The sequence below is a fragment of the Phalacrocorax carbo genome, chromosome 5 (genome assembly GCF_963921805.1).
Source record: "Phalacrocorax carbo chromosome 5, bPhaCar2.1, whole genome shotgun sequence".
Classification (NCBI taxonomy): Eukaryota; Metazoa; Chordata; class Aves; order Suliformes; family Phalacrocoracidae; genus Phalacrocorax; species Phalacrocorax carbo.
Window position 1 is genome coordinate 28786432 of NC_087517.1, and position 23876 is coordinate 28810307.

At 41.7% G+C, this 23876-nt stretch overlaps 1 protein-coding gene and 1 long non-coding RNA gene across 6 annotated transcripts in view; one reads left to right on the forward strand and one right to left on the reverse strand.

The window, feature by feature from the left end:
• Positions 1 to 17471, reverse strand: part of RAPH1 (Ras association (RalGDS/AF-6) and pleckstrin homology domains 1) — a 109717-nt gene extending 92246 nt beyond the window's left edge. For 2 of the 5 annotated variants that reach the window (XM_064451784.1, XM_064451787.1), the window contains exon 1: positions 7342 to 7709. The gene's annotated coding sequence lies outside the window, so the exon portion shown is untranslated. Of the gene's footprint in view, positions 1 to 7341; positions 7710 to 17152 lie in introns of those variants that run through there. The other 3 variants (XM_064451789.1, XM_064451792.1, XM_064451793.1) reach the window with 3 other exon arrangements.
• Positions 17333 to 18308, forward strand: LOC135313393 (uncharacterized). Its single transcript, XR_010373032.1, has 3 exons — positions 17333 to 17463; positions 18002 to 18143; positions 18248 to 18308. It is a non-coding gene; the product is annotated as an uncharacterized LOC135313393 (long non-coding RNA).
• The last annotated feature ends 5568 nt before the right edge of the window (positions 18309 to 23876 follow it).

Consider the following 23876-nt stretch of genomic DNA (forward strand, 5'->3'; position numbering starts at 1 on the left):
CAAGCAATGAGCCCAAACACAAAGCAGAGAAAAGACACGATTAAAATTAAGGCAATTAGTATGTAAGCACAGTATTTCTGTAAAACTAATAAGCTTCCCATGCCAATTTCACCTTTGGAAGATCATCATTAAGCTGCAAAAATCAGTCTCATTCATGAGATGTTTGAAAACAGCTTGAAAACTTACTGTTTACAATATTGAGCAAGAACCCATTGCTTGCCTAAGTAAGTATAGATACCATTTGTCATCTAAATATGAAAATGAATTCATTTACAAAATCGTGGTATTTCCTACAACTAACCCTGAAACCCTGGACAAATGCCTTTTAATACCCATAAGATGCAAATAGCAGCCTAGAAGGGAGTTTGTCTCTGTTTTTAAGAATGCTTTTACATCGCAGAGATAAAAGAACCTTTAATTTTGCAAAACTATATAGTCATGGTCTAGGAAGATGTATACAATGACTTAGCTTCTTTTCCTCTCTCAACAGCTCCCCAAAGGTAGAACCTTTCACTGCAACTCATCACCCTTTCAATTTTACCAATTTGGCATGCTGTGGATCATGCTGTAAACTGGATCACAGAAGTTAACGTGGATTAAATCTCACCAGTCTCTTGTTTTTAAGAGTATTTTTAACACACAGCAGTTCAGTGATCACTGAAGCTAAATAAGACCTAAGGATATTTCTGCCAGGAAAAGAGTAAGGAGGAAAAAAAAGCTATGTCTAATCTCAGTTGCTTCTCTTTTGCTCTTATTAATACCATTTCACAAAGGGACCTACTAGAAAAACCACTGAGCAGAACATACAGTTCTTGAGACTGGGTCAGCACTGTCAGAGGTGTTAAGCAGGGAGATCTGCAAATCTGTGTCTATTCCAGGTGTAGCAAATGCATCTGTACAGAGATTTATGACCGGGAGAAGTTTATAAACAATGCATGGAGCAACCTGACTTCCTCCAAGGAACCTGCAGATTTGTTTTGCTAATGTCATTTTCTATAGCATCTGTAATAAAGTCTATCAGCGACATCTCATCATGAAGATGTGGAAAGAGGAGAGATGGAAAGCCAGCAGACTTATATACAAGCTGTTTCCTTCTGAACATTTGTCTTTCAACTAATGGTGTATCACAAGGATCCATTCAGCAACTTGATGGCATTAAACATATGAGTACCACTACAAATCTAGAAGCCCTTTGACAGAGAGGAAAAATCCATCAAACAGCTTCAGTATATTTTCCTCAGTGATTAAACCAAACAGCATTTTAGACAAAAATGTATTTCATCATAACAATCAATGAAACTATTTAAAAGAAATCCAGAGACATTAAACAAACACTAAACATTTTTTTAATCACTAATTGAAACAACACAGTTGGGACAAAACAGTCTTAGCACCATCTGTAAGTTCCAAAAAGAATTAAATTCCACACCAAAAAACCCTTTATGAATTCTATGTTGTAAAGGTAGCATTTTCCACAGCATGCAGTAACTCACTCAACTTTTAATGTTGCACTTAGCTCAGCAGGCAATTATGACAAATATTGAAGGGATTTAATCGCAAAGGTGATAGCAACATTTGAGATGCGATGATTTTATCATCAATGCTTGATATATATTCATTATTTGCACTTCTAACACTAATGACATAGCCTTCAAAATCCAATTTTACAAGCAGGTGATGCAAATTTACCAATTACAGTTTCAGTAAGGCTAGTAATTAAGTCCTTTTGGACACCTCTGAAAACATTCTTCCCCTTACGACGACTAACTGGATTTCAGAAAATAAAGTAAAATTTTGCACAGAGTAATCGTTGGAGAGTTTGCAGTACTTCCTCAGAGAACCTGCAGAGTTTTTCACATGTCACTGATACATGATGGTAGGACAGTAGCAGCAGAAACTACTTGCTCAACAACGGTTTTAGTTTGGGGGAGCACTTTTACTGAGACTCTGTAACCAAGTTCAGACATTAAGACCATGATTAGATAGAATGAACTACCTTTTCTACGCTAAAGATGGCTGTCTGTAAAGCAGAAAAGCGGTAACAAATGACAGCATTTGCATCAAGATGAAGTGTATCCATGTATCACTGGAAAGCACTAAGCTTACTTGGAGCTTTTCTTCAGGCACAGTACTAAACTGTTCCTTCCTCCTGGAAGAGCCACACAGACAACAATTAAAAAAAAGAACCACACACAAAAAAACCCCACAAATACCAGACAACTACAAGAAGTAATTGTATTGCAGATACTCAACTCTAAGCACAGCACAGTTACACTTTTTAAAATTTTTCTTTAACTCAGTGTTAAGGACAAAAAGACATGCCAGGAATACTACAGATCCTACAAACCTAGCAAATTGTTAAGTCTTTGGGGAAAGGGAAGGACAAGATGAGAAAAGCACAGCAATGGCAGTAGCAAAAGACCCTATGCCAGTGATAGGCCATGGACTTCAACTCTCACTATCACATCAACAGAAGTTTCTGCCAGTCCCCATGCAACTGCTCCCAAAGCGTTCTGAAGGGTAAAGTTATCGGAGAGGATGAAGGATGCCAGTTAGTCTCTCACTAGCCCCTTCCTGTATATATGTTTTCTGTAGCATATTTTTCCGCTTCATACATGCATTTGAGACAAATGATCAGGTTCTCTATTTAACTTCTCCAAGACTTTTTTAGATGAGAGTGCAACACTGACGCAAGTAAAAAAGCTGATCACGAGTCACAAAACTGGAGATTGATGTCACTTCTTACTCTTGTTTCTTTCTAATCCTGATCTGCTAGAAATCAGATATAGTGCCGTAATAAACAGCAGGAAACAGTAAGGTGGTTTGGATCTGTGCTTAACATAGCTTAAGCGAGAGTGTAGACTGTTGTAGCTTATTAACACAACTTGCTATTCTAAACACACTCATTGACAGAGTACTGACACCCTTACACAATACAAGACCGTTTCAGCAGATGTTAAATACAACAATTAGAATAATACAACATTAACATTCCAATAAGGGATGATATTTAAGATAATTTTCACACAAGATGAGAACAACCCTCCTTCAGTTTGCCATTTGCTCTATGCAACATCAGCGCATTTTTATCAGCAACAACTTGAGTTCTTGAACACTTTAAAATATTTACTCAAGAAAAGTAAATATATAACAATTTTGCTACTGTGTATAGTAATTCCCTCACCAGACCTGCTATAATATTTTTGTATAAAAACTTCCACCTTAAACACTGCTCTCCTAAAAAGAAAGACCAGAGGCAAAGATGATTCTATCACCTTTCTAATTACATCAATTTAAATTAATCTAATGAATTTCTGAGACTAGAAATTCTGTAACAGGTAAAAATTACGCTCTATGACTAAAGTTTTAAAACAATTTTTACAGTAGCTCTGAAATTCTTCCTCCCCCCTCAGGGCTCTCTATAGAATTCAACCAACTCATCATGAAATAAGACAGCAAAAAATAATTTTCCTAATATTTAACCTCAGGCCAGTTCCAAATTCTCATACTCATCGTCTTCCTCCATACAATTCCTAACAAACAGAGTGACAGCTCACAGAACAAGAAACCTCAAGTGCTCTTCATTAGCAGATATATTAAAAAAAAGCAAGCTTGACAAAAATATTATTCTATGTTACATATTCCATTAAACACTTCAACTAAGCCTGTCCTAACAAATAATTAAAATTACTACTTAGGGCAAAATAGAGCAGCGACTTTAACTCATTGAAAAGTCAAATATCAGACAATATTTCTGGATCAAGTTGCATAAGAAGTATGCTGCAGATACTTTTCTTAGTCTTCATAAGATTTTCAACTGTGAGGATGATTATTAGCAACCTGAATCATCATGGAATTTTACCTGTCTTTCTCACAGGGACTGATATGGTTAATTGGATAGTTATTACTAATTTCTAGTATTAACCTCTTGAAAATAATATGCCAATTTCAATGAATACAGTTTTTAAGTGATGATAACACTTGCAGATTAACAAGAAGAAACTTAAATCCCTTGCTAATCTGAAGAACAATTACAACAGGCAATTATAGTGCAAGTCTCTTCATTGGCATTCCTTAACCTTGCAGACATTCCTAAAGGTGGAAAACATTCAACCTGTGTACTCATTCAAAATCTGCGACTGCCAGTTAGGACAGAGGTATTTTTGAATTCTTAAAAGGATTTACTCAATACAACAACTTTGGTTTTGTAAGTTGCATTTCCTTAAACAAAATTATGTGGAAATCATTCCACATTAAACATGACTACTCAGCAGTCTGCTGTCACTTCTACGTATTAATAAACTTTAGCAATAGAACAGACTTGGATTGGCCCTTTTTACAAGGCTTGTTTATCGGAGATTGCCTGATTCTGCTGTAAATCAACATATGTTTTCTTCTAGCAATTGCAGAGAAAGTGTGAAACATCACAAAATACGCATCCATGTTTGGTTTATTGTTGAGGGCAGAAATTCAAGTTGGACATTTTTGGCTTCAGTAAGTGCCTGTAACAAGTTCTAGATTTAATCAGCAGGGTCCTCAGTATGAACAAATGTTAATGGAAAGCTGTAAAGCACATTATTTCAGTTCCACTTGAAAATTCAGTAATAAAACTATTATTTAACATAAAAGAAAAGGCAGTGTGATTATTTTGCAACCTTTGGCTTCATTTTTAACACCAGAGATTTGGATTTTTCTACTACTAAGAATGTGATCTAAATTACTTAACTGCTGGGATCTCCAGCACTATTCTTCTCAGTATTTGCCTAACTGGCTTAGTCACTCAGATTTAACTCTGCCCCAGTTTGACAGATTCCCCCCCTCCTCCTGTGGCTGAAAGACATTTGAAGAAGGAAGGAAAGTTGTACAACCAGTAAAGATCAGATTAATACAGCACAAAGATGTTCCATTAAGAGCATAAAGAAATAGCTATTTCTGGATAGAGAAGATAACTGATTAAAAATCTTGACGCTGAAGGAAGCCATAAAGGAGCACATGTTCATATTCTTCCAAAATTCAAATGAAGAAGCAACACAATAGCTTTACAGCTGAAAAAATGTCAGTGGTTTAGAGGAGAGAGAAATGAGGCAATACCCACATATTCTGATAGTCAGAAGACTAAGACACCCCCTTGAAAAATAAAGCCTCTTCAAATCAAACACGCTGAACCATTACCTACAAAAGTTACCACAGCAGTCTCATAAACTCATACAGGCGTTTTCTGTACCATGGCTTACCTCATTAAGAAAGGAACAGGCTGCAATATACAGGAAGCTCAAAACAGTTTATGTCAATGCACTACTCCCCTGGAAAAAAACTACTTTAAATTCAAACCTGAAAGCAGTGGTCTCAAGATATTATGCAAAGAAGGCAAATTGAAGATAATATATAACTTGCCAGTGTCCTTTTCCACATTATTTTGTATATTCTTTCAAGATTTTAACAGCTGGTAAACTACATTGCTTTTCTGAACTGTGACTTTTCTCTTAGCAATACTTTTCTGTCATCCCATGCTGAGTCAGAGAAACAGTGTTAGAAGGACTCTTCATGTCTTATGAGTCTAAAAGCCAAGCCATTTTAAGGAAGTATCCATCTGAAAATGCAACTGGTAGGAGGGCAATAAATAAATTACTTAGTGCCACTTACGTCCTTGTTCTATGAAAGCAAAAAGCCTCCCTAATGAGGATTTCTGTAAGGTAATTTGAGTGTCACCCACAGATATGAAAAAACACACACCAACATAGGTGCAGAAAAACAATTCTACACTCCACTATCCACCACACCCACCCAAGGAGGATACCAGCATATTAAAAATGGACGTGTCTACATCTTCATACAACTTATGCATCAAGTACTTCCTAGAGCTGGAATTTATGACCTGTACTTTTGTTCTTCTAGATGATTTAGCAAGTGATTTTTGTCTTCCTCTATTTTAATAGGAAACTTCTCAGCAGAGAAAAGCTGATTAAACAGACAGCAAAATAGGAAGATTTTCTGTTTTAGACATATTTTTTCAATAAACATCTAAATTCATCCATCAGTAAACATCTACATTCATTTTTTCCACTCAAAGGTGTTTTACAAGCTAACGTGTCCCTGCCTGGAAGACAGGGGACTGAGGGGGCCAGATGAAAAGAGGCAGTGTGTTTAAAATGGAGTGGGTGTGATTCTACAGTCTCACAACACAGTAGCTCCCCATTCCTCCATCACATGAATGGCAATGTAAAGATATTAGCCGTATGAAACACCATACTTGCGCCAAACCAAGTGCACCTGTACTCCTCCAGTAAAAGAGCGATTACACTACGCGTATTGCCGTTTGCCCCCTTCTGAATACCTATAACCAGGTAAAAAAGATAAAAAGTATTGAAATACTAGTAAAAATAATAAAATACAAAGACAGTGCCAAAATACACAGCTGACACTTCTGCTCCACAAGATAACAAATCCAAAAGATATAAAACCCTCCAAAATGAACAGGTAAGTCATTGGCTTCTTAAGACAACTAGCATTAATGCAGGAGAAAAATAAGCACACCTATATAAATTTTACACAGGTCATGTGACACTCATGTATACAGTCACTCCTCCTCTCTCTCCCTCATCCGTGATTTTCCTCATGCCAAAAAAACCCAACCAACCCACTCTCCCCATCTTCATGGAAACCAATGCAGACACCAGCCTTGCTTGGGAGGCTCTTCACAAACCAGCCTGCCCTCAGTAAGTCGTATGGCTAAAAAAATTTCAAATCTTTATTTTTGTTAACAAAACATTATAACGAACAAGCCAAAGAATCTTTCCTTTATGCTCCAGGAACGCGGCTTTGAGGGTGTTTTGTTCCCCGGGTCGCGCAGAGAGACCTGGCGATGCCTGTGCCGGGGACTCGACTGCCTGCAGCTCCACAGGGTGGAGACTCACCCAAGCTGACATTGTCTGGATGCCACAGACTACATCCCTCGCGCATCCCCGGCTGGCTTACCAGCCTCTCCTGAGGCATGCCTTGCACGGGGAAAAGCCGGGGGTGGGGGGCGGGGGGGGATGGGGGACAGGGACGGACGACACCACAAAAGCCCCGCCACCAGCCATCAGCATTGCAAAGCCCGTTTTAAAAAACAAAACAAAACACCCTATGATGTCTGGGGCGTGGAGGGGCGCAGGGCGCAGACCGGGGGCCGTTCAGTTCTCGCCCCTCTCACACTCCCCAGCTCTGGTGCTCCTCGCCCAGCACCCGGCCACCGCCGTCCCTCAGCGGCCCCCGCCCCGCCACCGGCAGAAGGGAAAGCGGCAGGAAACGCCGCCCCCCGCCCCAAAAATCCCCCGACAAGGCGGCGGCTCCAGCACTCACCTCGCCCCGGCTCCAGGGAAGCCCCCCGGCTGGCTGGCGGGCAGCGGCGGCCACCCACAAATTAGAGGGAGGCGGCGGCAGGCACGCTCCCGCTCGCTGCCGGCGGCGGCACCCAGGCTCCGCTCCGCCTGCAGACCCCCGTGCCTGCCGCTCCTCCTCCCGCCGCCGCTAATGGTGGCCGCCGATACCGGTTCCCACTGCCGCTCCCTTCCTTTCCCGTTTCTTGTTTCCGCCAAGAGCGGAACCGCCTCTGCTCGCCCGGCCGGCCGCCGGTGCGCGTCCCTTCCCGGCAGCAAACGCACCGCTCCCTCCGCGCCACTCCCGCTCTCGCCCCACCGCCCTCCGCCGCCGCTCCGGGCTCCCCCCCCGCCGCTCACTTCCGGCGCGCGGGCCGCACCTCGCCTCGCCCCGCCCCGCCGGGCCCACCGCCAGCGGCCGGGGGGCGGCCGTTGGGCGCGTGGGCGGCCGTTGGGCGCGAGAGGGGCTGTTGGTGGGGCGCAGTGCCGGTGTGCCCTGCGGAGCGCCGCCGCCCCCGGGGCCGCTGTCCCCAGCCCGGGCGGGTATGTTGCGGATCGCGACCGCCCGGAGCTGGTCGTGCCCCGAACAGGCTGCTGGCGGCGGAACGTGCCGTGGTGCGGTTCCGTGCGCAGCTACAGGCGCGGGGGGACGTTGCTGGTCCCGTGCCGGTCACCCAGGGGTTTTGTAGGCAAAATCCTACAAAAATTACCAAATCCTAAAAAAATTACCAAATCCTGGAAATCCCACGGAAACCCTCGGTCGTGTCTCCCGCAGAGCCGGCAGCGGCTGCTTTGGGCCGGCCCTGGGTCGCACCACCCGGCCACGCTCTCCCCTGGCGGGGGGTTACCCCCGTTTGTCATCCTACAGCGGCTGCAGGGCCGAGATCAGTTTTTTAAATTATTTGCAAAATGGGACAAAACGCCGGGTGCTACTGTAAATAATGCTATGCAAGAGGAGATTTGCCTAAGTATAGTTGATTGCGTGGGCTGCTGGGGAAGATGCCTGTGCTGGGGCTCCAGGTTGTAGCGCAGAAAAGGTGGCATTCGTGCTGCCTTCAGCTGGGAAGGTGCTTCTCCCCTTTGGCTAGAAGCGCTGTCATACCGTGCCACAACACAGGCGCGTTTTACATCAGGTGTTATGTGTCAGTATTTGACAAGGAGAAAACTTCAATCTGCTAAAGCGCAGTATTTTCCATAAATGAGAACAATTATGCAAAATCATGCTAGTCGTTTTATTTCTGTAAACACTAATTTACTGACGAGGTTATAAGCTAGGTCAAAAGCAACATGGAGAGGCAGATTTTAAAATACAAGCTAGTACACGGAGAAAATGCTTTTCATGTGTACATACAATTAAGTCATTTGAAAGACAATTTGCACACAGAATTCTGATGCACATAGCGAAAAATCTTTGCTATGTAACTCAGGCTTAGCATGTAATCACTTCCAAATTCTGGACAACATAATAAAATGTTGACAATTAAATATCCCAGACAAGCTGAGATCACCATTTTGGATGCAGAAATTGCAACTCTGAATTTCTTTTATAAGTTATCAATGTGGAATAAAAATACATGCATTCATCACCAAAAGACTACAGTAGCCTTCTGAAGTTGCAACTAAAACAATTTTAATCCAACTGTTCAAAAATAATAGACTGCTACTGCTACACTGCTTCATAGTTTATGAAAATGTTCCACAGTTAATAAAAATCTAGGCTCACATTATTTAATAAAAGTGAAAAGTACTTCAGTTTTCAGTGCTGTTCTACACTTGCTGAATATCAGCAGTGAGAGCGAGCTAGCAGTGACTATGAATGTGATGTTATCAGCAGGTTTAGACCGTGCCTCCAGGTTGTATTAATACGCTGTGCCTTCCTAAAGATCCTCCGTGGCCCTTGCGGGGATCAGAATGACGACACCTCCCCCAGAAGCAGACTCCAGATTCACAGGTTAAGCACGGTGAGTGCATGGGCAGTACAAGAAGCAGCTGAGGTGTGCCATTCTAAAGCTCTGTGGCAGCTCCAGCTACATCTAACCCAACACAGAAATGCTGCCAAGGCACGGTCAACACACAGCGTCTCAGGAACTGCATGGCCATGAAGTGTGCAAAGCTTCATACATTTAACCAGGAAATTGTATCAAAAGGAAAAAAGAGGCTGCAGCTGACCAAAGCGAACTCTGCTTTTGGCGTGCAGAAATGTTATTCCTCTATATCAAAATTGCGAAGTTGCCCTGAGCTTAAGCAGACAACAAACACAGTTAATTTAATGCAGAGACAGACCATTTTAACCTTGAGGACCAGATTGAATCTGTGTGAGTCCTACAGAACCACCATTCAATTGCATACATCAGTTACTAATGTACAGTCATCCCCCAGCCCAGGGAAATAGCACATACCTGCAGTAGACATCAGGTGAGGCTTTCAAAGTAGTACAGAGGATTTAATCATACATCCACCAATAAAATTAGCAGCTAATGAAATAATAAACTTAAGCCTTTTGAGCAGGGTAAAAGGTCCGTTTAAATGTATATCTGCTTCCAAATAAGAAAAGATAAAATGGATAATTGTTTTTAATTGGGGCAATAATTCCATGGCTATTGACCCTTCCTTCTCCCTAAATGTTGTCTGTCAGTCTCAGTTTTACATATGGCTAAGCAGTGTTGGCCGCTAATCTTAACTTTGATTCCTTCAAAGGTTTTATTTTCTGTATTTAAATAATTCTGAATAAGAAAACAAATAAACATGGGTTACACAGGCTTTTGGATCATTCGACAGCTGGGGGGATTTCCACTAAGGACATGCCAAGCAAAGGCAGGAAATGTGAGAGTTCAAAATTCAAAAAAACAACTGCCATCCTGATTGCTCTGTTGGACTAAACAAAGCTCAACCGCTTGTGCGGTAGAGATTTCACATTTTGGTGAAGGGTCTGATCGGGACTCTATCAATCAAAACTGTATGCGTATGTGCATATATAGGTACATCTATATATACATGCAGTTATCCCATCATGGAAGTTTGAGCACCTGTGCCCCCTGCCAGCTCTAACAAGGAGAAGTGCAGCCTGACTGTTTCTACCTGCTTCTTTATCAATTTTTTGCCAACCAAAGTGGTCGAGGTACAAAATCATTAAAAAGCCTTTCTCGGGCATCAATAGTTTGCTCAACCCATACTGTATCTGTTGCTGCTCAGCTAGCTGTAATGGCATTTTCAAATGGGAGTTATGACGAAGTATTACAGTATTTCTTAGCAACAAGTATAGCACCCATAGCCATTAACATAAATAATTCAGCTTATCCAACCTATACATTAAAAATGTCTTTTCTCAGATCTTATCTACTGTTCAGAGTAAACAAGAGTATCTTGAAGAGGATCTGACCTTGAAGCAACAGGTGTAATAACAACAGTAGCCCATAACAGGAGCAAAGACTGGGGCAGGAGCTTCTGGGGTTTCAAGCCAGCCAGCATGATACATAATCCACTGTGGACACTGCTCATGTTTGAGGACAAGGCTGCTAAGCTTCCTCAAGGCTATTGTTCTTCTAGTTGCATGTGGGAACAAGTTCAAACAGAGGAGCACCACAAACAGTAGAATGAAAACACCATTTTCTGAACTCATTTCTTCGGTGTAAGTCAGGAAAAGCTTGACTAATTCCAGCAAAGGACTCCTGATTTACAGTGGGGTGACAGCTCTGAATCCAAAGCACAGCATGTCTGTGAGTGAAAATATGACCAATCCCTTCTTTCTGCACATCCCCATCGTTCCACCTCTGAGAACTGGAGAAGTACTGTCTTCCCATTTCTCAGGTGATGAGTACTTACTCTCAGCGAGAGTAAGCTACCTCCCCACAGTCAGAAAGGAAGTCTCATTGGTAGCCAAGGTCTGCATTCTGCTCTCATCAGTGCCCAGTCCCCTGCTGGGAAGATTGCTCTTCATCACAGGCTCATTGACTGATACTCTTTTTGTGGAAGTGCCACATTACCGTAATACAGACTAGCAAATAATCTACCTATAGCATTCATTATCATTATCACTCCTTCTAGTGAAAACTCAAACCATCCCATCACACATCTCAATAAATCAGCAGGGCTCACACATGGGAAGGAAACATTTCTTCTTGACCCTCAAAGCAATCAGCTTATTCTGAAGCAGGGAGCTTGTTTGTCCCCTGCCTTGTTTTAATCTAGCGCATGCAGCTGCAAATGTTGTCTTTGCTCACAAAGCTTCCTAAATCCCTTTTTTAATTCTACTAAACTCTTTGCCTTGATGACTGCCTATGGCAATTGGATACCACAGATAGAAAATATACTCTGTGATGTAGTATTGAAAATGTGTTCTGGAAGGTTTTGCTCTGTGAATTGGGGCATAGAGCCTGCAATTAACTGACTTCACTGGACACTTGATGAAGTTTCATCTTATGTGAAGTTTCCCTTTCCTCCATGATTTACATCACTCTCCATTACCCCTTATTCCACACAGTTGACTTTCTGGTTCCTTTTTATGTCCTCTGAGGAAAATCCTGGCCCTCATGAATGTATCTGAGCACCTGTGCGGTCACACACATAAATATAGGGAAGCAACAGCACGCAAAAAGATTAGGATCTTACCACATACAGGGCACCACAGGGACTCTCTGGACTCTCCTCCCAGGCTGAAGTTAGTGATAGATTTTAATAGGAGCAGGGCGGTCACTTTGGAAAATCCCCCCACCAAGGGATTCAGTGGTATCGAAAAGTGCTTGAGGCAGGTCAACAGTGCGGCATTTCCACTAATGGAGAATGGCGCAATTGTCTTTATCAATTTTACTTCTCCAAAGTGCAATTAGAATGTATATTATTTTGTGTCTTTAGGAACAAAATAATGTAAAATTCTTCTATTTCTAGAGATTCTTACTCTGAGGACGATAAATGAGTGCTTTCTGCAGCACAGTTACAGGCCTTAAGATCTATCACGCCCCCAAGATCTATTAATACTCTCTAGCTGCCTCTATTTTTCCTTCATCTGACTTAATATGATTACAAGGGAAAATAATGTAGCTGTGGGTCCCGATCACAGTAGTTGCACTGGCCATTCATAGAACAAGGCTTTTCATCATCATCTTGGAGACGGGAGGAGACAATACATTTCTATCTGACAGTACCTTTAAACCAAGAGAAAAAAAATCTCAGTGGTGAAGATGAATTGGAAAAGGTCCATTAGCATAAGAAAAAAAAAGGTGCTGTGAACTAGAAAGAGGTGCCAACAACAGCAAGGGAGATGACGTAAATAAATGCTGATGTAGAGGACGTTGACTCTGTGATGGTCAGTTTTTGGAGAAGTCACTACACAGTAAGGATGGCCAGTCTAAAAAAAGAGGCCAAAGCTGTGGCAACAACTTTGCAACCAACTCTGCAAATAAATACACCTTGGAGCATCTTTGCTTTCTTTGAGTGATGCCTCTAAAAATTATTAGGTTACTCATTCATAAGAATTAGAAGGTTCTGGCATGCACATAATTCACTTAAAATAGAAATAGTGATTCTTTTCCACTCATTCATTCAAACGACACTAGAATTTTCAGCGTAGGAGCAAACATCACACTTAGCTTCAAAAGCATTAAAACATCTCATTTGCTGTAGTGTATTGGCAGAGGTTTGGTCATTAACGGAGCAAAATGACAGAAGTGTAGTGGAAGTTCTGCAGTCATGAGAGTCATTTACATAAAAAAAAATAGTCCACAATACGTTTAAAATACTAAGGGAGGTGAGTGGCAGAGTGCGGTGGAAAAGAAATTGCATTTGTATCTGCTTGCTACTTCTATTTTGCAGCTCAAATTTGTCTCATAGTTCTGACGAAAAGTTCTTTTCTTCTTGCAAAGACCTTTTGATATGGCTTTACTGACTTTTTAGGCACAAGGGCTCTGCTTGATATCGAACTGGAAGAATCCCAGTATAATCCAGGGGTCTGGATTAGGCATTTCTCTGGGTCAGGCTGGAAAGCACTTCTCAGAAGGGCTTGGGAGTTCATGCTATCCATGTTACCATTACAGAGTAAGACATAAAAGAAGGAACAAGTAGTAATTTACCTTTCAGATTACTTTTAACCTTCTGTTTTTACTTCCTCCATGACAACATCTCTAATTTTGCAGTGAAAAGATTCTATTTCATCTCACTTCAGAAGTGTCCTCTTTTGCTTACTGAATTACAAAAAGAACAACCTTTTAATGTAAATGTTCAAAGTGTCTTTCCTTCAAGACCAAACACCTTATTGCAGTTAATGCTCAATATGGAACAATTACCTGCTAAATCTAATTTTAAAATTATTAAAGTGGAAGTGATTTTATGAATGTGCAATAAAATAGAGTTATCAGTCACATTGCTGTCTGAGATAGAAGAGAATTTTGGAGCTTCTCCTGCTGCACTGGAAAAATCCAATATACTGCATTTAGCTTCCTTTCTTTATAGAGTGAAATATTTTAAATTCAGTCAAACTCATTTATGCACTGGCCATAATTGCAGGGGGAAGCTTTGTGTGTATACTGCAGCAGTATAGTACAGTTTCTGGAGCTGCAGGGATAGATATAGATATACTGCAGGGATAGATATTGTCACTTGGACAGCACCCTCAGAGGTATGGTGTGAATTCTGGGGTTGTCCTGTGCAGGGAAAGGAGTTGGACTCGATGATCCTTGTGGGTCACTTCCAACACAGGACATTCTATGATTCTATGATACACATCTCTTGTATACACAGTGCTGGCGCTACTGTTTGTTTTTCTAGTTACTATTAACTGTTCTTTCCCAGCTGTCTTCAGCCATGTCTTGTCTTCAGATCTTATTCTGGATAGTAACTTGCTCAAGTGGACTTTATTTTCTTTGAGGAGCCAGCTGGCACCAATCAAATTGCAAGATTAAGTAGAAAGTACAGCTTTCTCCAGAAGTTCTGTGTTATTTAACTGTACCAAATGTTTACAAAGCAGAACTCATTTTTTCCTGTAATTTTTGTACATATGTGAAATATTTGACATATGCCGTGTAAATCATACATTGGGAGTTACTGGATCTTCTCTCTTGACCACTTAAATGACATTGGCTGGACTTGTCAATTATTTTTAAAGAAGTAGTTTAAGCTGCTGCAGTTGTTCTTTAACTAGTGAGCGACTGAAAAACACAGAATCATAGAATGACTTAGGTTAGAAGGGATCCTTAAATGTCACCTAGTCCAACCCCTCTGCAATGAGCAGGGACATCTTCAACTAGATCAGGCTGTTCAGAGCCCCGTCCAACCTGGCCTTGAATGTTTCCAGGGATGGGGCATCTACCACATCTCTGGGCAACTTGTTCCAGTGTTTAACCACTCTCACTGTAAAGAATTTCTTCCTTATATCTAGTCTGAATCTGCCCTTTCTTAGTTTAAAACCATTACTCCTTGTCCTATCGCAACAGGCCCTGATAAAATGTTTGCCCCCATCTTTCCCCCTTTAAGTACTGAAAGGCCATAATAAGGTCTCCCCAGAGCCTTCTCTTCTCCAGGCTGAACAACGCCAACTCTCTCAGCCTGTCCTCACAGAAGAGCTGCCCCGTAGCTGTGGGAAGTTTCAGATTCTTTTTTGAACAGCTGTAGATGAATGGACAGTCGATTTCTGAACAGGATATTTCAGGTTTTTTCTCATTGTATTTTGAATCTTTTACAATTTATTTCAAAACTCTCATTCCGAAGTGAGAAGTGGAAAATTTTAGCATGTTTAACATGGTCTGTGTGATGTTTCTGGACTTACCAAAGAGGGCTGTCATGATTTTTCAAATAATTTTAGTGATGAGGTAAGAAAAATTAAATGGCACTTCAGAATAACTTTGAAGATTTTTATTCAAGATTCAATGGGCAAAAATCCAAGCAAGGCTCATTAGCAATTCTTTCCAAGAAATTTTCCTTCTTGAATCTTAATGTGTACGTTTGAGGTAGATGACTTGGGAGCATCACTTTAGGAAAATTCAACTACCCTAGCTATCGGTGTGATTTCTCCCTTAGAGGCACATGTGCTGTGTTATATACAGGTACACCCATACACATAATGTACATTTGCATGTAATTTGTACTGAAGGACTCAGGGATTACCTCTAACTAAATGAAGAGTGGGATTAAGTGAACATAGGGTATTAAGAAAGCTGGAAATAAAATCTCCCTGCATCTTACTCTGCCACACTTACATTGCTTATTAGAGGATTACTTCTGAGCCTATGGACAAGATTTCTGAGGAAGGAATTGACAGGCATAAAGTTTCACAGGTTGGTGCTGGTTATGAGGGAAATCCTGCAAAATTATACTGTCTAGGTGAAAGGTACTTTGTCTTCTCATACAATCTTCATTTTTCAATTGTACTCTATCAATATGTACAGGTAGAGAAAGAGAGGACCCAGTGGTTTCTTTTGACTCATCATCATATTGTGGCAGGTAGTTTTTCTGTAAGTCAGACTACAGTCATAACTGGAAGCTGCCTCCTTATTAAATGCCTTTTTATAAATGTGACTGGAAAGCTTATAAACCTACACTAAACTGACAGATTTTCAGCCAGAAAAATCTATACATTTACTTTAAAGATTTGTGATATTACATTTAAAACCCACAATTTTCCTCATTGTTTACCTGACAACTGGGCCTAAAATAGATACAAAACCCATGAACATCTATTGTATATACCAACCAGTAGCAAACTGGATGTCACAGTGTGAAAATAACTTCAAAGGACAGAGGCCATTTTCCCCCAGCAACTGTATACGTATGCATTTAGCTAGCAGAGCCAGTTCATGTTTAGCAACCTCAGTGAGTTCTTCCAGACTGTAATTTGGAAGTCACCTTAATGGCACTTCTCTTTCTAGAGCTGTATGCATGCTAGGTTATTCTGCAGTCTTGCTACTTCCTCCAGATCCTACCAGAGGTCTGTTCATGTTAACCAATTTGCCCAGTAGACACTCTTCACACAAGTTTCAAATCTTTGTAAAACTCATCAAAGTCAAACCATTTCTTCCTCTTCTACTGACCAGTTGTCCTCTTCTGTAAGTACAAGCTCTCTTCTCCATTGTGTCCTAAAGCAAACTCCCTGGACAAATATATGAAGTCACTGCATGGCCCCATACAAACCTCTTCCATATGCATTCCATTTTGACATCTGTAAAGCTGAGGATGTTACTCAGTAACCAGTAAGAATACAAATGTCTGAAAATAGCAATCTGGCAATGCTTACAGTGCACAAAATCAATGTGTGCAACTGCCTGCTTTTATCTTTGCTATTCTTGTGCTTCCTTTCCCATTTCCTCCACTGGATGTTCTTCCACTTTTTTGTATTGTGTCAAAACTGACTGTCAGCTCTTTAGTAAGATGTAGGTTCCCCATTACATGTGTGTGAATATCTGGCATAAAAGAGCACCGAGAGCAGACACAGGATCTGGGTTACCACACCCATATTCCTGCCTGGGGTGACAATACTGACTCACACAACAGGCAGCAAATCTCACATATCCAGGCTGCATCATCTGTACAACAGATCTGATGCCCTAACAGCCAGTGTACAAGCAGTACGCCTGATGGTGCTGGACACAGTGGACAGTTGGTCTGGTTAAAGTGGCCAGACTGGAGATGCCCAGCTATTGAACTACCTGGCCAGAGTGACAGTTTCTGCAGGGCTGCTTCAGCAGTTCCAGATGAATAGCCCCATCCATCTTCTTCCACCAGGACAATATTTTTGCACCGGAACTGTGTTCTGTTACAATACAAACAATAAATGATACAAAAGAAGCCTGGTCTTTCCAGGGACTTACCCCTGCTGATCTTCAAAACTGTTGGAGAACATTCAAGATGACCAGCTGGGCTCCAATCTCACCAGAAAAGGGGTCTGGGGCAGGTTGTGTAGTGGTGGTGGTGCTGGTGTGGGTCACGCCTCTCTAAGCTGGGCAGCATCTCTGCTGCAGCAGGCAGGTATCCTGCCTGTCCAGCTCCTCTGCTAGGACTGGGGAGCAGCAGCTTGGCAGGGAGTGCCAGGCCCTTTGGGGCTGCAGGAGGATGTGGCAAGGCTCTTAATGCAGCAGCTGCTTCATGAGAAGCTCTTCTCTGCCACAGCCAAAAAATGGTGGTGAGTCGTGTCTGTGCAGCTGGGCCAGGCTGGGGGTGGTGGTGATGATTACAGCTGTGTCCTCTTTAAGTAGTTGATGGCTGGAGCTTACTTTCTTTTTTGTTTTACAACCAACCAGCAATCAGCCCCACAGCACCCCGTATGTTCTTTGTCTTTTGTTTGCTTGGGTATGTTTATTGTATGGGTTTACTTAGGATCCAACTATGACTATGTCACGGGTTTGTTGTGTACACTGTCAAAGACGTGAGACTAAGCTCAACACCTGTGTTTAAAGCATTATGGTTGTGTCTGCAAAGTCAGAAAAATTGGAGTATGATCTCTTCTGAGCTATTCTTACACCACTGTAAACAATTCTAGCTAGCTAGCTAATTAGAAATCCTGCCGCTCAATACAAGTGTCAAACTGCAACCAGATCCTCAGCATGCCAAGACTTAGAGTTCCAGATTTCCCTTTCAGTGAGTAACCTGGTAGCGTCTCATGTTAAGCAGCTGATAGCAGGACTGTTGTTACCTTCTCCCTGCTCACCTGACTGCCCCAGCGCAGATCTACCTTTCGGCATGGCACAGTGGACTTGCAGGAACCCGGGGACATACTGAGGGAAGAAGGATAACTTCTCTTCCAGAAGAAAATGTGACCAGAGCATGAATTACTGCTGGCCAGAACATTGTGTGCAGGACACTGTAAGTAAGATGTATTGAAGCTCAGACCTATGCCTGGGAAACAAATGTCCTCCTTCTTTCAAAAGACTTCAAAGAGACAAATTGTCCCTCTGCTACATCCTTAGGTCTCCAAAATCTTCCCTAACCCCACCTGCTCCGTGCCATCTTATCTTTGCTCTCTGAAAGGTATGTCTACTTAATTTTCTGTTTCTGTTGAGCCTGTGTTGAGACATCTTAGCCTGCAACATCCACACCACTGTGAAGGTTCAGACTATTTTCAACCTTCCATAAATGCACCCACTTTAAGATTACAAGATACTCCCTAGTGTTGATGTATTTGTTGCCTCCTTTGAACCTAAAGAATCCACAGATGGCAAGAAGATGCATGCAAGCAACTCATGCTGCTAATTCTCTCTGAAAGTCTAAGGTTAAGGTTAAGACCACTAAAAGGCTGTGCCATTATATGAGTATCTATCAGAGAAAGGAATTTTTGGCAGCATTTGTAACTCTAACATATATGAGTGTCCTAAGAGGAAAGTATTTTGGTCACTGTAACTAGTGTAAGCTGAACTAGTGTAAGCTATATGGGTTAAAGCATATTTGTTTTCCTTTGTATTGGTTGTCTCTCCAGTAGGATGATGTGTTTGAGCAGTTGGCAATTTCAATCTAGTATAGATCCCGTACATTGTCTCTTTCTACGTGCATTCCTATTCCTTTCTGATCAAGCATCACATGGGATGAGCACAGTAAATCTAGATTAGAGTTGGGAAGCAGTGCTAATTTTTAATTTTCTAGTGTTATTTAGTTTGTGATACAGTCCAAATATGGCTGGAACCCAGTGTGTGTGTTTAACTTTGCTATATATTTAACTTTGCCTTTCCCACTGAAATGTGTCATCTGTACTAAAGAGAACAGTTCTGCAGCACAAATTCCCTTCTGTCTCAATAGTAATTGCTGTATAAAAATGTGGTCACTCTCTCTGTAAGGAACATTTTTTAAAATGTTTATGAAATTATTTATTCTGCACAAAAATTAAAAAGGAATATTCTAAATTGATGTGGTTTTGTTGTTTGCTTCTGCAAAACCAGCCTTAAATGGATACTTGCAACAGCATGCAAAATAGGGCTGGAAGGGAGCAGGCCAAGGGAACTTCTTAATGGAAGTGATTTTCTGCTAAAGCTGAAGCAGAACTGCATGAAGCTAGAAAAGGTCTCAAACCTGGCTGCTTAAAGTTAGGAATCTATGTGTCAATGACTAAATAAAATGGCCTGGTTTTCCAAAATGGTTGGCAGGCACCCACATTTCTTATTGAAATCAACAGGCATTGCATATGCTTAACACCCTGGAAAATCAGGCCATTTATATTTAGGAGTTTAAATATGACATTTGGAGCTTAAATTTCATCTCCTAGAGTTAAAATATTAAGCCAGAGTATCTAAAGCCTATGTTGAAGTAGGATGTCTCATCTAATGGTAGATGTTACAGTTAACGAAGCCAAACAATTCTTATGCTGACCTCCTACTGCCTCTGAAAACGTTACCCGTATACTGAGATGCCTTAGCTGTAGCCTAGGTTTCTAGCAGAGAAAAGTTTCGACAACAATGTTCTTCATGGATAGGAGCCCCAATAGTCAGCATTTTCACAAACAAAAACATACTTGAATACAATTGTTATCAAGATAAGGATTTTGCTCTTTAGTCCATTTGTGTTTAAATTATAGCAGAAAAAGTAGCTACCATCCTGGGCAGAGTTACTACTGCCCTCTGAGAAAAGCTGGGTGCTTGCATTCACAGTGCTCTGCTGACCTGTTGTCTAGGCTGAAGGTTTTTGGGAAAGCACCTCTCATAGGCAGTGCTGAATTGGCATAGTCATTCAATCACACTGCCTGAGCCCTTTCCCCATAAATGCCTAGCCAAAAGTAAACATGGGTAAAAGTTTCCCTGCTTCTAATTCATGAAAGAGGAACTTTATATTCCTCTCACTGCTTCGTCTGGGAGGCTAAACAGGTGAGCTGATCCTCTCTTCTTATTAACCATTACTATAGCAACTGGCTTCTCTTGAGGGAACAGAGGGAGAGGTACTGGCTTTTAGTTCCTACTTTGCTCTGAAAAAGGAACAAGGATCACTTCCCTCCAGCCTTTGAGATCCTTGTGCATGCATTTTTACCAGGAAAAATCATTAGGCAACAGAATGGAACCTGGCTTCATTTTTCTGTTTGTTGCATGGTGCATTAAAAGAGAGTCCTAGTAGCCACAGTGCTACTTTGCCAATCACCACCATACGTTACGGTCCATTCTGTCACCATTAAGGACGAAAAATGGGTTATTACTTCAAACATTAATCAGAGCATCATACAGAGCTCTGCTCATGGCTGCCAGCCTTTATAGATGCAGAATCCCAAACTTTGCTTGATACTTTGGCCTGCCTTAAGGTATTGTGAGTACCAGCAAAATCACAGGCAACTCTCTGCAGTGCTGTGTAGCTAGCTCAGGGCCTAGCACCAGCATCAGTGCAGCTACGGGGATGTGGAGATTGTCTTCTGTAGCTAGTTTAAAGCTAGAATTGCAGTCACAGTGTTTCTGGAGGCTCAGTGATGCTCCTGCATCTGCACAGCTATTTTACTATGAAATTCCAGCATGTAGCCCATTTATTTTGCATGGTAGAAAAGAAAAAGTCCCTTAAACAAATTCAAGCTCTTTCAAAAAATTTGTTTCATCCCTGTTCCTTATTTTTAAATGTCCTGGGCAAGCAGGAGATTCCTACACACAGCATTTTCTGTTTCCATTTATTTCTCCCCAGCCTCAAGATGTGGTGGTCACAGCCCCCTCTCCCTGGTTTGTCTGGTGGAAGCGAACTGAAGAAAATCGCTACAATGCATGCTCTATTTCTGTGTGGTTTGAAAAGGGCTTTAAATGGCAAGTAGTACTGCAGAGAGATTGCAGGAGTCTGAACCTTATTTTTAAAATACCATTTGGACAGTGCCCATGGTAGAAAGTCCTTTTTCTTCTAGAGGCCAAGACTTCCCCAGTTGTGAAAACATGCTCTCAGAAGGCAGCTGTGTGTTAGATCACCACTGTGCAATCCACAACTGGGGAGCACTGGGGTTTGTGCATCCTGCAAAGCCCTGACTCCAAACCACTTCAATTAGAAAAGACTTTTGCTGATTTTAATGGGCTTTGGACCAGATCTTACCTGTGAGCAGCAGTAAATGTATGTGTGATGCAGATTCAAGAATGAGGTCTGCTGAGTACATTTTCCAGGTAAAGACTGAGTACTGGTGGGGACCATGATGACAATGCAGGCTCCCTAGAGCAACCTCTGAGCACTGTGCATGACTGTAATCTGCCTCAAGCCATGACCTGCATCTTCAGAAATCTTTCTGACATTGAATAATTTAGCCTTTCAATACATCTGCAGGGAAAACTCTATGACTAGCTTATAGCAAAAGAAGTGGCCAGAGAAGCAGGGTTGCATTTGTAGGTGCTGAAGAGCTGGAACTCCTGAGGAGTGGGGAAAAAAGCTGAGGGTGCACCTTCTCTGTGAAAAACAAAAAAACAACAACAAACCAACCAAACAGGCTTCTACTTATAGCCACAAAGCAATTTTGTCTGAAAGCCAGAATGAAAACTCAAAAGTTCCTGGCTTAGACCAAAACCCCATTGTGGGATAGTGTTTCATTATAGAAGTTATTTATCTACTGAAACTATTTGAACACAGGAGGTGGTGTCTGTGGCTAGTATTAATCTCTGTCACATAGCGTGTCTCCCGAATGAGAGATTAATGCAGAGTATAGTGTCCTGACAGGCAAGAAGCAATGCTATGGATTTTGTTAATTTCTGTGGTAAGAAGCAAAGCCAAGTAAATTGCACAATGCATGGCGTGTTGGGTACACTGTCAGCCAAAAATATCTCAGCTGAGGCTGGTCATTGTGCCAGACTTGATAGACGGAAATGGGCAAGGAAACATCTATCACGCCCCAACATCCACGTCTACCATGCCAAAAAGGGAGAATGACCAAGATGTTGGACATTCAGCAGGGAGGAGGCAGCTTCCGCTTTTTCTGCCAAACTTCTGTGCTCCCTCAAGAAAAAATGAGAGTGCAAGAAAAGGAGGGCACTGCAGGGAGGTAGAGCAAACACATGGCATGACAACAGCAAAGATGCTGGTGGAGGAGCAGAGACAGAATGGCAGAAAATGTGGCAGCTTGAATTGGCATTTGCTGCCTTGTGAGCTCAGTCAGCCCCAGGCACCTTGACCACACACAGCAGGCACACAGATAGGGCACACTGAGACCTGAGAGCAGAACATCCTCTCTGGGCTCTTGTCATGCTGCCAAGTTGCAGAGATAGTGCATTCCTCTTTGTGCACATTCACAGAGGAGAGGGACTTGTGACAATGAACCGGGGTAAGATTTTACTTGTTTAACTTGGAGGAAGGAGGTCATCACACATATCTTTTGTCTCCCCAGATGAGGCTGCCTTGTCTGCTCTGCTATTTGTATAGCCGTCTACAAAGCTGAAATATTTGCATATTTTTCCTGGGCCCTGCAGCCAGTGCACCACTATTTGAGCTGGTAAGATGCCAGACTCTTACTCAGTTGTAAGACTGAGCTGGTGATCTAGTCGGCTTTGTTATGTTACTGTTGGCCACAGCGGCAAGACAGCAGACACCACCATCAAGATCATCAAAGAGAACATTCACTCTTAAGAAAAAAGAAGAATATGCTGGGTCATAAATTACACCAAAATCTATTTCTAGCCAAAAATAATATCTCTTATTATCAGAACATGTATGCTAGTAAAAGGTCAGGGCTTGACCTGCTCTTGTTGGATGATATGATGTGCTGCTGTTCGTAATGATTGGAGCCATATGGGATCTCCAGAAAATTATGTACTAATTATGTGTTAATGTGATCAGTTCATATGTGCCTAACGACTGGCTTTCTAGTGCTGCTGAACAGTTTATTTCCCAGCAGATCGACTACGTGTGGGAACTTCAGAAATAAATACAGGAATGTGCTAGCTGAACAAAAAAGGAACCTGTGGCCTGACTCACTTTTTATCACCTTAAATTGGTGATGTGGTTGTTAATTTAAAATGAAAATTATTCCTGTTCTGGTGGGAGAGAAGACTTTTTGCAGTATAAGACAACAGAACACTGTCTTGTGTGCTACAGCCTGAGAGTAACAGAACAGGATCAACCCAGTGCAAACATCCCCCGTTTACCTTAGCAGGATGTGCAAAGATTATTTTTAATCCTTCGAGTGCTTTGTACCTTTAAGACAGTATTTCTGAAACCAAGAAGTGATCACTGTAATATTAAGTATTGATTTCTTACAACACATCTCACATTCAGAGTGTTTTTGTGGTATACTACTGAATTACTGCAGTTTGTATTTTCACTCTGCTCTTCCTTAAAGGCCTCAAGTTTTAATGAACCGATGGGCAGCTCAGAGCTCTGACACAGTTCTTGTCCTCAGACACCCTTACAGACTATTCGGAAGGGCTGGGCAGTAGCTAACATCCCTTCTGCTCCCTGATGGCACAGACTCAGACATTAGAGCTGCATCAGAGCAGGCAATGAAACAACAGCATACTCACACTTTGAAGGGCTGCACCATTCAAGTAGAACTGTTTAATGCATTCATTACATGTTATGTTTGGAGAGTACACTCAGGATCTAAAGGCACTGTCTGGCAGCTCAGTTTCATTTCATCCTCAGCATGACTAATGAAAATAAGGTGTATCTTTTATA